General features: G+C 40.8%; 1 protein-coding gene across 3 annotated transcripts in view; it reads right to left on the reverse strand.

Moving 5' to 3' along the window:
* The window catches only part of Mef2 (myocyte enhancer factor 2), a 65,228-nt gene that overhangs the window by 22,081 nt on the left and 30,628 nt on the right, over positions 1 to 12,519 (reverse strand). For all 3 annotated transcript variants that reach the window (XM_064687857.1, XM_064687855.1, XM_064687856.1), the window contains exon 4: positions 6,169 to 6,220. The gene's annotated coding sequence lies outside the window, so the exon portion shown is untranslated. The remainder of the gene's footprint in view (positions 1 to 6,168; positions 6,221 to 12,519) is intronic.

Genomic DNA, 12,519 nt, shown 5'->3' on the forward strand with positions numbered 1-12,519 from the left:
ACACGCACACAGACGCGCAAACAGCCGTTGCTCTTGCTGTTGCTGCTGCTGCTGTTGTTGTTGTTGTTGTTCTCCATTCGCGGGAGCAACAGTTATTTTTCCCAAATTCCTTTGCGGCTCACTTCGATTGTTACGCACCTGCCTCTTGCCCCTATCCACTTTAGCTAAGCTTTTGTATGCTCTTCTCGCTCTGTTGCCTCCTCATAAATGTTAATTATCCATTTTGATGTATAGCTGCCTGCCTGTCCCACCCCCCCCCCCCCCCCCCCCCCCACCCACTCTTTCCAGCAATTTGCCGCCCACCCGTGTAAACGTAAAATGTTTCTAACGCGTCGCCTTGGTTTTTTGTATCTGAGCCACTTCGCCTGCCCCTCCCCCCCCCCCCCCACCCTTCCTTTGCCACTGTCTGCTGTCTGACTGTCTGTTTATTTTTTCGGCGCTCGTTTTTTTCCCTTTTCCTTTTTTTTTTTGTCTTTGTTCACATTGTCCTTGCTTTTGGGAACTAGTTGAAGTGCTTTAGGCTGCTTTTAGGCTGCTTCCTGCTGTTGGTTTATAAAAACTTTGTTAACCTGCGTTTGGCAGCATGAAAAAAAAGTAATAATAAACACCATAATTATAACAGTAGCGCTTTAAAATGACCTCCTTTGTCTGTCAAGGACTAATGCTTAAAGTTTTTATACGTAAATTGACCCACAGAGCTCAATTAACCCCTACCTAGGCACAGAAAGTTGTAGGCACGTTTTCAGGCTGGCAACAAATATCCTTAAGGCACAACAAACCTGCATATATAATTTTTAATTGCGACAACTCAAGTTTCCGGCTAATGACTAAGCGGATATATTATTACATTGATTTGATTGCTGCATTTGCGTAGCTCAATCTAATTTGTCTGGCCCATCAAGTGCGCTATATATAACCCAGAGGAAGGAAGCACTCTCTTCTGTTGACCTACACACGTGCCAAGAAATACCAAAATAGTTTAAATATAACTTGGACGGTTTAAGCCTGCGATTGTTATTAAAGAAGTTGCTCGCTGAACGCTTTAAAGTAGGCAAGAAATGGACTTTAGTCGGAATTGTAGCTAGGCTTGAGGTCCCTCAAAACAGACTTCAATTTGAATTGTAGCTAGGATTGAGGATTGATTTATATTGATTAAATATTTAAGCAACTGAAGTCAGGAGTCGAGCTGTTCGCATTGATCAATCATCTATATATATAATATTTTCTTATAGGTTTAATGGAAGAGAAGCTGCCTCAAAAATGACCCCTCCTTCAGCTACCCTTTATATATGTAGCTGGTAGCACACTCGATTCCTCATCTCCCAAAAGTTTCTGCTGCTCTCTGGTTGCAGCCTCTGTACCTGCTGATCTTGCAACACAAGATGCCTGCTCTGGAATTTGAGTAAAAATCACGCATCGTCTTTCCAAAAGGGCGCAAAAGTAAGTTACAAGTTTACGACTTGAGGGGCGCCACAATGTTGCACATATGGCAACGGCAATGCAAATGTTGCATTTGACCTCGAAGCGTTCGGTCTCGGCTGCATTTTGCGGCATCTGCAACATGCTGCTGCTGCTGCTGCTGCTGCGTTCCTGCGTGTGCGTGTGTCCTTGTGACTTTTAACACCCTGCCACAAATGCTGGCGACAACTGCCACAGCCGCGCCTACAGCAGAGCCCTGCAGCCAAATACAATAAACGCCGGCCGCATTTCGCGCACGTTCACGGTCCGTTGTCCCATGTCCCTGGTCTCTGGTCTCTTGTCCCTGGTGCCTGATGCCTGGTGCGACCATGCCCATGTCCAGAGGCAGTTCGGCGTAACGTTGCTGCACACATGTGCAACATGCGGCGACACATGCGCAGCTCACTCTCATGTGTCTCAATGTGTTGAGTCCGACTTACGATGCCCCCGCTGCCCCGGCTGTCCCGGCTGGCCCGGGCACTTAGCCGCTTTTCCATAGTATTCAAGATTCCGACTTTGCTAAGCGCGGCTGCAGCCGATTCGTGTGCGTCTTGTGTTGACTTTAGCCACCACGCAGAGGCGCACCCCAACCAAGACTAACAACTACAACAACATCAACTGCTACAACAACAACAACAATAGGAGCGCGAAGTAGAAGCCACGTGAAGTTCTTGCTGCTGTTGTTGTAAACGCTGCGTAGGTAGTTTTTCATAAGATTCATTCAAATCGCTTCGCTTTCGAGTGCAGATGCAAATGAAGTAGAAGAAGAAGATGATGTTGTTGTTGTTTGGGCTGCAGAAGATGTTGGTTCTGTTTATGTGAACTCATCAACATGCATTTTTTACAACTCGGGATGCTTCAATAACTTAAACCTTCCATGAAAGACGCACAGGAATTGTGCATATTGTTTCTAGAAAACATTCTTCGCAATTACAGGGTATTAAATGAATATTACTTAACTCCAGGGAAAGTCAGATCAATTTAAATATAAATATAAATATAAATATAAATATAAATATAAATATAAATATAAATATAAATATAAATATAAATATAAATATAAATATAAATATAAATATAAATATAAATATAAATATAAATATAAATATAAATATAAATATAAATATAAATATAAATATAAATATAAATATAAATATAAATATAAATATAAATATAAATATAAATATAAATATAAATATAAATATAAATATAAATATAAATATAAATATAAATATAAATATAAATATAAATATAAATATAAATATAAATATAAATATAAATATAAATATAAATATAAATATAAATATAAATATAAATATAAATATAAATATAAATATAAATATAAATATAAATATAAATATAAATATAAATATAAATATAAATATAAATATAAGTATAAATATAAATATAGATATAAATATAAAAAAAATTAAAAAAAACTAAATGAACAAATTTGTCAAAATTTCAATTTAATATTTTCTTCGGTACATTCTGAATGTTCTAGGGGAAAGGGGTTGTCAGCTTTGAAATTGTTTTCTTAGCAGAATCGTTTAGCATTTTTGCCACATTTCCCTAATAACATTATAAGACCTGGCTTAATGACGAATATCTCATATCTCATCGGGCTGAGGCAATTTCAATTCCATTTGACCAACTTTTCTCATGACCCGCCGCCCGCTCGAACAGTTTTTATGGCTCGCAAATAAAGAAGCAGCGGCAAAAGCAATTAGGCCAGTAATTACTTTGGGCTGTGTGTGTCAAGTCAAATTGAATAAAAAGCCTGGAAGCTGCAGCCGAAGACACACCTCAAACGGATCGCAGCATTAGCATTGCCTAATTACATTTCAATCGCATTGCTTAAAAGGCGCTTAAACTCTCAATCGTTTCATCAAAAATATGAGCACAGCATTTTCAGAGGGTGTCAGCGGGTGTGAGAGGGTGTGAGAGGGTGTGTGCGGGTGTCAGAGGGTGTGTGCGGGTGTGTGTTAGTGTGTGTCTGAGTGTGTGCGCGTTGAGTGCAATTTAAATGTGATTAGATGCTGGTTTAAGGAAAATGCCACACGGCATATCAAATAAAAAGGCAAGCAACAGGCAAGCAGTGAAGAGTGCGCGACGTCGAAATACCCTGTAAAATGTATATAATTTATTGTTGAATAACTTAAGCCTTATCTCCTTAAAATACTCAAATGTTTGTAGATGCCAAAAAAGGAAGCTATATCATAAGAGACAAAGATTCTATATAAACAACCCCATCTCTAAATCTGTAAGTCAAGCAATTGATCGGGATATATATGCCATATCTGAGCTGCCTGCATGCTTCCATTACATGCACTTGCTCAACTTTATGATACCCTTTCTTCAATAACTCCAAACGTCACATAGAAAGAGTATTTGCTTTGGCCAGACAACAACAGAAATTGTATCTATTGTCAACTGAAGCGTAACAGAAACGTGCAACCAGGAGACACACTTGAAAATTTCCATGCCCCTGCCCCAACCCCCCCCCCCCTCCCCCTCCATCAACATCTTGTTGCTGCTTCCCGCTGCGCCACACTCTGTGCCCCCTCGGCGCATAAATACTCCACGGTTTTGCTTCGCTTGCCGGAGTTGCCTAATCTAATCAATTTTGCTCAATGCTTTTGTTCTGTACTGTTGCCCGCCCACGCAGAGGAGCAACAGCAGCAGCAGCAGCCGTTGCCGCCGCAGAGCAACAAGAGGCAATGCCAAGCAGCCTGTCAGCTTCAATAAGGCAACGTTAACATGTGTGCGTGGCAGGGGCAAGGTGTGCGATGTGTGTGTGTGTTTGTGTGAGGGGGGTGTGTGCGGGGTTGGGTAGTTTTGATGCCAAGCGCAAGCGGGCGGTGAAAGCATTTCACTGTTTGCATCAATGATGAGCAGCTGAGCGGGAGGAGGAGCAGGAGGAGGAGGAGCAGGAGGAGGAGGGGCTGCTGCTGCTGCTGCCATGGCGCTGTTAAAGTGGCCAGAAAACGTGGCCATGACAGGTAAGCATGCCCCAACCCCCGTCCCCCAACCATCACTTTTAAATCCTCTGCTGCCCAGCCAACCCCCCCCCCCCCCCCTCCCACCTATTATTCCGCTCCATTGTCGCGGCAAACTGAATTAGTTAGCAGCAAAAATTTAAACTGTTTTAAGAGCTTGCCAGAATTACGAATTACAAATTTCGTCCATATCGAATAAACAAATATATATTGTTTAGTCACACAAAAAAAAAAACACTTTTCACTTTCATGCCCGCATGTTCGGGTCTACTTTTGGACAGATTTTAACCCATTTCCCCGAGCGTAGTTTGGGCACAGTTTGTGACAGCGCGCAAATGGCAAATAAAAGTTCTACGAAATTGGCAGCACGAATATTTCATGCAAATGCCTTGGCAAGGACACGTTGCACTAAAAAGGTTTTCTCTGGCCAGCCCACACACACAATGTGTCCACAAATTATAATTGAAATGGATGCTCACACACACACACACACACACACATAGACAACAGCTAGACATCTGCATAAAAGATATCAGTTAAAAGATTTCAAGGTGAGGCTTCAGTTGCTTTCATTAATTGATTTGGACACGCGGACAAATAAAATTCCTTTGGTTGAAATTTCGAAACTAAGTTAATGCATAAATCATGCGATTGGCGACAATATTAAAAGTATTTTCATGTTTCCGTTATTAGTTCAAGGACAATTTGATTCTATATTTATTAAAACCGAAAGCAATTCATACTAAAAACAAGTTTAGTTGAGCTTTTCATAATATGATGACAAATAATTTGTATTGATTGTTTTCGGAAAAGCATCAAGGTTTTATTATTGTGAAAAATCACAAAGAACAGATATAATTAACTCTTGTTCGGCTTCCAGGAAAACGAAATGTCAGCGCAGGTATATCAAATTTATATATATATTTATATGTAATTCATAATCTGTGGTATCTGTTGCATAAGCCCGACCACAAATCGAGTTATTAGTAATTGAATTTATTGAATATTCGCACAAGCTGTGCGGCTTGTGAGGCATGCGGGTAATCATTTTGAAATCAGCTTCCACAGCGGGCATATATCAATCATTATGACTATGCTATTTTGCCTGGCTGTCTGTCACAGAATACACACACACACACACACACACTCGCACACCGAGACAGACAGCTAAGAAACCCACAAGCAGATATACACCTGTATATGCGGTAAGTAAAGCCCACAGAAACTTTAACTGTTACAAGAGCAGAGCGAGAGACAGGGCGGAGAGAGGAGCATACGCTCCGCTGGGCAGGTAAGGGACATCAGAGAGACAGAGAGAGGGAGGCGTGCAGGGGGTGACAGTTAGGCACACACATTGAAAATTGACAGCTTGTGTGTGGGTGTGACACACACAAACACACACAGTCAATACTTGCAATCGCATCCTGTTGCCGTCTCCTCGCATAATATGATATATATTTTTAATGTCTTTATTATGTTCCATTGAGTGTAAATATTTGCCTTGTGCACAAACACAACACACACACACGCACACACACACAGATATACAGATATACACACACACACACACAGGCCATAATACGCGGCACGTGCTCAGCGTTTCAACTTAAGCCAGGACAAAAGTAAAAGTAGAAAAAAACTTTTCATTCAAGACGTGAAAACTGGGAAACTGGAAAATGGAAACTGAAAACTGGACACCTTTTGCACTCACCTATTTAAAGTTTCCTTTTGCGTGCGCAAAACAACAGGTACAAAAAGTTTTGCTGCAAAATAAAAGCAGAGAAAATACAGTTAGTAAAGCAAACAAGCGACGAGTGCTGCAACCGACTAGCAGTTACCCTGTGAATTGTATTTATATAAATTTGTAGTTATGTGTTCTTTTTTTAAGCCATGGCTAGGGAAATATGTGCCTAAATTCTTAAGCGGCTTAACTAGGACGTTTTAACTTAGTCTAATAATAAAACATGTTTTATTCACAAATTTTCTACCATGCATTAAGAGGTATCTAGTACATTGTTACCACCAGCCTTATTTATTATATCTAACCCTAAAATACCTCTGTGATATATGATAAATGAAAACGGTATCAGAAATTAATATTCATAAATTATATAAAAATGAAAAATGTTGACAATAATTTAACATTATTTAAAGCCGTATTAAATACACATAAAACTACATTCTAAATTTCAAGTCTCTAGCTCTAGCTCGTAGATCCTTTAGTTAATGTAGGCTTAGTTTGTGCTCTAAGATCGTTTAGTTAATGCAGACATAGTTTGATCAAGCACTTTTCTTTGACCCCTATTAAGTTGCCTTCCTGCTACCTATTACACACATTGAGACAGCCTCATCAAGCCCACTTTCGCCTGCCTACAGGGTATCGAGAACAAAACAGTTATTAAGTGAATCAAATGTGCACAATGAGTGCGTTTGAGCACTTTGTGTGAAATACTCGATTGGCATGACAACACTCGCTGGCTGGCCAATTAATCTTGACTGTCGAAGCGTTTTTGAACGCCCCCGACAAGAAGAGGAAGCACGCGATTTATGACGATCAGTTCAATGTAACCTCCTGCAAAGAGGGCAGCCAAGCCAGGCAGCAGCCAAAAGAGTTGCCCCCCCTTGAGCTGGCTTAGCTACAGAGCACAGATACACACACTTTGCATGAGTTCAACTTGGCGAGGGGCATTGTTAAAAGTTGAAAGGATACCATAAATCTTAGCAAGCTGTTTGTTTGGGTACTCGCAATCGCACTCGCACTCGAACTCGAACTGGCGATGGCAGTCTGCATGACGAGGCGCGCTTGACAGCATTGGCTTTAGCTTGTCTCGATTTGCCAAAGCCGAGCAGCCAGCCAGCCAGACAGACAGAAAGACAGAAAGAAAGACATGCATATAGGCATTACTCTCATCTGTTCTGCATAACATCAAGCGCAAAAATTGCGCATTTCGTGTATTAAGACTGATGCGGCATTTGGGAGTTGTTCTTACAGCTTCGTGTGCGTATCTTTGTTGATAAAAATGTGTATCAAATATTTATAAGCTTTGTGCGCAATGTGAATCACAAGACTCGAACGCAGCCTGAGTTTCGAACACGGTTATTTCGTTAGCCTCTTATGACTCGTTCAGTCAGACTTGTACTTTGATCCTCTTTTGTTGAGCTGCTTTAACTTTTCTGAGTATAACATGCTTTTAAATGATTTGTAGATACATTCGACAGCTTTATCTGCATTTTTCGTAATGAATAAGCATAAATGGAAAATGCTTTCCTTCTTAAAAATACAAGAGGTTCTCACAAACTTCTTTATAACAAAATCAGCAGATATTAAAAACGCTCACAATAAAAGAAATCTCACCAGTAACAGAAAGCACTAAGAGAAGCATTCCCAGCAGCAATAACAGCAGCGTTAACAGCTACCTTAACAGCGACTCTAACAGCAAGAGCAACACAAACGTTATTACTAAGAAAACCCTTAACAGCAACAGTAACATACACCCGAACAAGTTCACAAATGTTACCAGCAGCATTTACCGGAAACGTAACATTTACAGCTGCATTAACTGTTACAGTAAAGGAAACTAGAAGCCTCACATAAGTCTTAACAGAAAAAACAAAACATTAACTGAAACATTAACAGCAACAGAAGCAGTGACACTTACAAGAGTCCAAACACTAACAGCCATATTAATATAAACTCTTATACTAACAGAAATCTTAACTGAAACCCTAACACTAACAACCCAATTGAGAACTATAGTAACAGAAACCGTAACAGAAACAAACACATGCACAGCGACAGTAACAGAAACCTTAACAAGAGCAGCACTAACTAACAGCAATACTAACAGCCACGTTAGCAGTAGCAGTAACCTTACTCTAACAGAAATCTTAACCGACGCTCTAACAGAAACAGTGACAGAAATCCTAATACTAAAAGAAATCGTAACAGCAATATTAACAGCAACAGTAGCAGGAACAGTAACAGAAACCCTAACATTCGCAGTCAGTAACAGTTAGAGTAGAACTATTTTCTTTAAATTTATTAAATTTTTAATAGTTTAACGTGTATTTTAACTTTAAATGTTAATCTAACATAAAATGTGTGTAGACTAGGAAATGAACATCATTCGCCGCATTCTCTAATTAATGGCGCCCCCTTAGACAGCCTATATAATGTATGTATGATGTATATGTACTCAAAAATCAATTGCCAGCTGTTGTTTCACAGTCTGCAGCGTTTGTGACGTAAGTCAGCTCAGCTGTTGATGGATAATTCCATACACAGTTGGGTAAATCCTGCGAGTGCCTTATATATATAGTATATACATAAATATACATTTTGTGTATGTTCAATCAGCTGTTGGTTATATGTCGCCCCCAAAAAAATACAACAAATTAAATGGGAAAAGGCGAAAAAAAAAAACTAGCCAACGAAAAAAGAAAACAACACACGCAACATGTGTGCACAATTTGTTGTTGCTGTTGTCGTTGTTATTGTTGGCGTGCAGCACATGGCAATCCGATTCGGCTCATGAAATGAACCGTATATGTGCCAAAAAGTCAATGATAGACAAAAGAACAAACACACACATGCTCACAAATATTTGTTTTCGAAGCAAGCACATTTGCCGGGGGCAGCTTCCTCTTGACTGCCACCGTTTCCATGAGCTCAAGTATGCACATCCTTTTGCCGCTTCCTTTTTCAAACATTCGGTAACATGGGCAATTGCATTGCTGAAATGCAGCTCAAGTGGCCGACGGGCTCTCTAGTTTAAATATTTTTATGACCCGGACCGAGCTGTTTACTCTGTGTGTGTGTGTGTGTGTGTGTATCTGTGTGTGATTTGTATTTCTCACCTAGCGCAGCTCCAATGCGATCAGATCTTTTGTAAAGGGAATCTACATTATATATATACATATATGTAAGTATGTGCTGCTCGTATATGTTTCCTTTGATTTTTGTTATTGAGCGCAACTACACGCACACCAAGGCCTGTCTGTGTGTGTGTGCAGACACAAATGTTATTGACGTCGCCGTCCGGGCAACGTCGGGCACGCCGCCATCACGACGGAACCGAGCCGTAAGGGGCACGGCAGCACGACCATACGTTGACTCAGGGATCGAGAGTGCTGCGTGTGTCTCGGGTGCCTCTGGCTGGGGGCTGGCTGGCTGGCTGGCTGGCTGCTGGCTGATGTTACCGTTAAAAGAAATGCAATTAAAATGAATCTCTAGACCCCTAAAAACTTCAAGCAGCAGCAGCAGCGGCAGCCGCAGCCGTAGCCGAGGCAGTAGCGGAAGCAATTAGTAAACTGAGCAGTCTTCCCAGATATAATCCCATAGCAAATCTCTGGCCGACTCAGGCGTGCTCTACGTGGCATTTGGCTGTAGTTTTTGTAGTTTCTGTAGGTAGCTGCGCGCACATTGGGGAAATGCACTTAAGCAAAAGCATAATACATAAACACATACATATACACATATATATAAGTGTGTGTGTGTGTGTCTGTCTGTGGCATCTTTGGAAACGCTTGCCCCCAGCCCCCCAGCCCCGGCAAAACGGAACACGTTTAATTTGTGGTGGCGCATATGCAATCCTTTCGACAGGGTCTTCCTCTCTCTCTATAAGCTCTAGCCAAGACAGTTCGTTACGCCCCGTGCGCGGCACATTCGTGTTCATAATTTTTATAATTTGTTGAATTCCCTAATTCGGTTGCACATACTTTGACAATTATTGGGGGGGGATAGAGGACTAGAAATAGAATTTACTTATGATTGATACCAATTGGGAATGAGGCACAGGCACGGGACAGTAAAGCATCTAGTATTAAAAGCATTTTATGCAATTGTTAAATGATGCGACAATTATGAGAGAGCGCAGTCATTAAAATTCCCAACTAGTTAAAGCACTGTCTGCCTGGTAATAGTCTTGCTGAAGTTTGACATGGCTCTTGAAGATCAATGAAGATTGATGAGTGTGACAAAAACAAGGAAGAAAATAAATGGAACTGAGAGAATTTTTGTAAAATAGCCACAACTAGCTAATGATATATGGCTTAAACCGTGACAAATGCTGTTCATACACTTTTATTATACATTTTTCTAACAATTTGCTATAGGTATGTGAGATGAAGGAGATTGCAAACTAATTGTAAAGCCCAAAAGGATTTATAGACTGTATAGAAAGAAATATAACTTATATCAAAACTTCTTTTCAGAAACACAAGCTATAAAGCATGTTTCTTCCATTTCTCCCACTGATTATATTATTAGTTAGCTCAAGTTGTTGTTTGTATTTTGACTGGCACAACATTTGTAGACAGATTGGCGCAACAGATTAATAAACACAGCAAATGGTCACAACTAATTGCAGCAGCCAAATGCCAGACGCGCCTCCTTTTTAGCTGCTGCTGATCCGCCGTTCGTGCCGCACTGTCTGGACATTCTGGACCACCCAGTCGGCAGCTGTTGCAACAAAACAAATTGCAAATGAAGACAACATGGATGATATAAGCCAATGAAAACAAACATTTATATTCAAAACATTGAATGGCCCGATGCAGACTTCCATAGACAATCTATGTATAAAACTGTTTAACTGGCGGTCCGTCTGTCTCTCTGCCTTTCTGTCTGTTTATATATGTAGTCTGTAGTCTGCGGCGTTGCATAAATAAATGTTCAGATTTAGCAGCGGCACGTGCCAACTTGTTAAATACATGTATATATATATATAAATATCTATATCTATAAAAATATCAGCTAAAATTCGAAAATACAATTTGTGTAAAAATAAACGCAGGCCAATTAGCAACAAATCAATTGTTTATTTCGATTGAAGATCGAAGAGAAATGCAAGAGCCAAAATGAAACAATTGATAATTTCTTTTACTACAAAATACTCACTAAATGAGGGGGGAGGGGGGCGGCGGCGGCTGGGTAGGGGGAGTAGGGCAGTGTATGGCGGCTGTAAGTATTTATAAGTTGCGACCTGTTGTCTGCCATTCATTCAGAAACAACAAGTTGGCCAAAATAACACGGGCAAAGTTAAATATAAAACAAAAACAAATGTTAAATTTAGTTATGGATATTTTTGTGTTGCAAACACACACACACACACACACTCAGGCACACCCAGGCACACTCACACACACGTGAACAAATAAACACACAGCGAAATCTATAAAAATTATCCTTTTTATTTATAAAGCAAACCAAACGTACAACGAACCAACAAATTGATCGAAAGCCGCGTGCCAAAACGGAACGCCACAAAAATCACGAGCAATAGTTAGTTAACACAAAATGGCGGCCGTGCGATCAGCCTTTACATTTGTACACACATAACTTTCGCTCACTCACTCTCTCTCCCTGTCTCGCTCTGCCAAAAAGCGCCTGCGCAAAATGCTGCCAAGCTTTGTCTAGGTGTGTGTGCGCACATTCATGTGACTCACTCTCACTCACTCTCACTCACTCACCTACTCACCTCACTCTCACTCTCTCGCTCTCTCTCTCTCTTTCTTTCACTATCCTGAGCATTGCGTGCGTGTACGGCCATTTGCATTTTCTGTCTAAATATAGACAAACGCTGTGGCCGCTGCGCTGCGGCGACGAATGCGCCGACTGCGCTGCCTGCGATCGCCTCATAGTTGAAAGAGTGAGTGAGTGCGAGCGAGCGCGCGCCTTTGCCTTTGTGTGAAGAGTCGTTAACGTTACGTGGCGCTGCTTTGGTCTCGCCTGTGTACGTCACTCATTTGCCTGCCTGCTGCCTATGTGTGTGCCCCCTCCTCCTGTGCAGCAAAGCGCTCTGCTTGCTGATTAAATTACAGTATTTTTTTATTTTTTTCAGTTTGAAAAACAAAATTTTTGTTGTTGTTTTCTTTTTTTTGTTGCTCTTGCTGTCATTTCGCAATTAAAATATATTTTGCAACTCGTTCGGCTCTGTGCTCGGGCAGCGCTTCGGCTGTCTGGCTGGCCTCCAAGACAGGTGCTGCCGTTATGCGTTACGAAAAACACCGTTGCCCATGGATGCTCGCATGTACAGTTGCAAAATCGGGCATGTCGCAACCC

The sequence above is a fragment of the Drosophila montana genome, unplaced genomic scaffold, assembly GCF_035044405.1.
Source record: "Drosophila montana isolate Dmon_TW-CO22-7 unplaced genomic scaffold, ASM3504440v1 contig_3200_1, whole genome shotgun sequence".
NCBI lineage: Eukaryota > Metazoa > Arthropoda > Insecta > Diptera > Drosophilidae > Drosophila > Drosophila montana.